At 54.1% G+C, this 3275-nt stretch overlaps 1 non-coding gene across 1 annotated transcript; it reads right to left on the bottom strand.

Annotated features, from left to right (window-relative positions):
* Positions 1-433: 433 nt before the first annotated feature.
* Positions 434-519, bottom strand: B0H18DRAFT_t157. The gene has a single exon. It is a non-coding gene; the product is annotated as a tRNA-Ala (tRNA).
* Positions 520-3275: the final 2756 nt, after the last annotated feature.

Here is a 3275-nt window from a genome sequence, read left to right as displayed (position 1 = left end):
CGCGGTAGCGCCGACGTACGTGCGGCACAATCGACAGTGAGATTACTCCGAGTCGGGGACTCGTCCCCTGGTTGGTTATTGTATTCAAGGCTGCATCCGAGTCGGATATGCGCGTGATTGTGTGCATGACAAGGACCCAGAGCGCTATTGAAAGTGTACAAACGTACGAGTCTTTGAATTCGATTCGGGCGTGCATGTTGCCGAACAACCAGGACGGCATAGTAACTAGACAATACCACTTCGACACCGGAGCAAACAGCGTGAAAAGTGACCACTTCAGCGTAAAATTGCAGGAATGGCTAGGTCCTTTGGGTGCTTGGCTAGTACCGCGCGTACTCAATCACGAAAGTAGTTTGCATACAGCCCAGAGCGAACCACTTGCGTATCATAGGATCCTCTCCAAAGACTCCGGCTACTCAGCAAAAAAACAAAATGGACGTTGAGGGCTTGAACCCTCGACCTCATGCAATATTCACACATGTGTGCAAAGCATGCGCGCTACCACTGTGCTAAACGCCTTAATGATCCCCGTTTTACTGCATTATGATGTTTTGGCATTGTTCGCCCATTGCCGGACAAATCTATGACGGGTGCGGAGGAACGAATGAGCATCTCGATCAAACACGTAATGGGACGATGAAGATGCTGGTTCTCTGGAAAAGGAGAAGAAACAAGAGTTACGTTAGGGCTGTAGATGACGGGAAGCGCCGAGGGGTATTCTAGCTCTTGTGATTGATTGCTGGCCCAGGCCGACGCCTCTTCCATGCAGGCGTAATTAGAAATCTCCCTCTCCGTCCTGCCGCACCTTACCGGCATCTTAAAGCTCCTATCCAACTTACCGCCGATTCCTGCCCTCTATGACCACCTGCCTGTTCATATATCTCATTACAGCTCCCATAAAGCGGCGGCCTGAACTTCCCGAGGTTTGCAACTTGCATCGTCTCACTCGAGCTCGCGACTGACGCTACGTATAACGCAGCGTCATGGCGTCCCAACTGGCCGAGAATCACCAGAGGAGCTGGCCGCCATGAATGATTTCCGCACCAACATATGGTCCGTGTTTCAGCCATTATACGAGGACAAGTGGGATCAAGGTGCGCACTGCTATGTTTCCGTATGTCACGCTCTGACATTGTTGGCCGCCCGCTGAACGCTGAACACCAGCTAGGTGGGATGCCGCTGTAGGTACGCACCTGCTCGCACCCCCCGCGCGTCGGCGTCTTGACGCTAGCTCCCCGAAGCGCGGTTCAGGGCAACGCACAACCCCGCAGTCGTGGACCGCTTTATGAAAAGGCACGGCTGCCAACATGGGAAGCCCTTGAGGAGCAGATGAAGAAGGGTCCACCTGCGTTCCTGCGCCCTGGCTGGCGAAGCCCCCTCCTCGGCAAGAGGGTGGACCTGTCATGGCTCGATTCGGACGCATTTGAGTGCATACGACCGACCAAGGACGGGTGGAGAAACAAGAAGGTAGTCGTGATTGAATTCTGGGCATCGTGAGTCTCGTCGCTTATCTCTTCGGCAGAACGTCAGATAACTAACCGCAATATATCCTTCTCAGGTGGTGCCGGGTACGTGCGGCACCCCCGCTTCCATGTCAATTCTCAATTGGTGTCCCATCTTCTTCAGCCTTGTCATGTGGTCTGCGGCGTACTCTCGAGAATTAACGCGACCAAACCGGACGTCAAGGTCATCACCTTCAATCACGAGGCATCTTCAACAAAACGGCGATTGTCGGGTCCATCGTCAAGAACTTCATCGATAGCCGGAGTGACATGGACTACCCGATATACATCGACTCGCATCGCGTCGCCGTGCAAGGTATTGGTGCTCTGCTGACTAGCCTCTTGAGATGTCAGCTAAGACGCGTTCCATAGGATTGTTCGAGCCAGGCCAAAACCTATCGATTCCGCTAGGTTAGCTCTTCATTCCCGTCCAATACAGTTTCCGCAAGACTGACTATTGGCGATAGTGTTCATCATCACCACCAAAGACCAAATAGTGCATTGGGTTGGCAATCCGGAGGAGATGGCCGCTCCGCTTGAAAAGGCCCTGAGTTCTCCGTGAGCTTCGTAGGCCCTTTCCGGGGGCATCCACATGCTGATCCCACGGCGCGGTGTACGCGACCTCTGGAACACAAAAAACGCCCACAGTATAGATCTGTATAAAATAGCTTGCTTTTTAGCTCTGTTAGTATCTGCACGTTGTCGTTCTGCGCGTACCCATCCTCTGGTCATTCTCGAGCCGATACGACGCCATTGTGTTGTGATACCGCAGTAAGTCAGTATCGTTCCATGCCGTACCGGTGACTGCTGAACGTTACGGCTTCTGAAGAGGCATGACATATTGCTCGGCACTTGTTCCACGGAGGTCCCTGATCGCTTCGTACAGCCCGATCTGATCAGTCGGAACAGTACCTGAGCGTCCCGTCTTCATGTGCGCTCGACCCGCCCCTATGGAACCGCATTCCGTGATCGAGCCAAACGGACATCCAAGTCGAAGCCTTCTCCGCAGGTGAGAGAGCTCTGGTTCAAATGGACACGTACGGTAGCATGTTGAGAGCTAACCCTGCTGTCAAGTCCACCAGACAGGCGGCTATCCCACAGAAGTACTAGGCTGCCTTGCAGCATGTGGTCAGCGTGTCCAACTGCGGGCAGGGCACATCTGGGCAGCAGTAAGCCAGCTTCGGGTTCGCTGTTGCCACTGCGTGAGATTGGCCAAGCGATAGCATGGGCATTCGATCATGCTGTTCCAGGCTGTTCCCCCGGTTTGCGCGTGTACCCGTACAAGATGTATCGACAGGCACACAGGCGTACCTGATCAGCCGGGTCATCTTTAGGTTACAATTCGTTGCCCCAGTTGAGATGGTAGGGCGACTGACTAGGTCTATGAGGTCTTCTCGATGTAGGTGCGTACTGGATGGGCATATATCGTACCCAATCAGTCAGCGTCCTGTAGACGGGATCATCGACGCTGTGAGCGCTGAGCCGGTGAGCGCATACCTGAGACTGGCCTGAGACTCCCGTGTCCAAAGAGCCCGATCCACGGGTCCGGTCGTATCTTGTTCTCCCACGTACCCGTACAGAGACGTCATCGCCCTCCGGACAGAGGGACCACCCGACGACCTGTCGGAGGCCTGGTGGTCTGATGAGCGTTTGAGTGCCCCAAAGGGCCAAGCAGGGCTGTTGTGGCTAACATAGTTACTGCGGTCAGCTTGAAGTTGATCCTAAGGGCGTTTTAATCCGTGCTGACCCACGCTGACGCATGTTCATCATTTT

This window comes from Fomitopsis serialis, assembly GCF_022376445.1.
Source record: "Fomitopsis serialis strain Sig1Antser10 chromosome Unknown B0H18scaffold_219, whole genome shotgun sequence".
NCBI classification, from domain to species: Eukaryota; Fungi; Basidiomycota; class Agaricomycetes; order Polyporales; family Fomitopsidaceae; genus Fomitopsis; species Fomitopsis serialis.
This window is presented reverse-complemented; position numbering and strand designations above follow the sequence as displayed.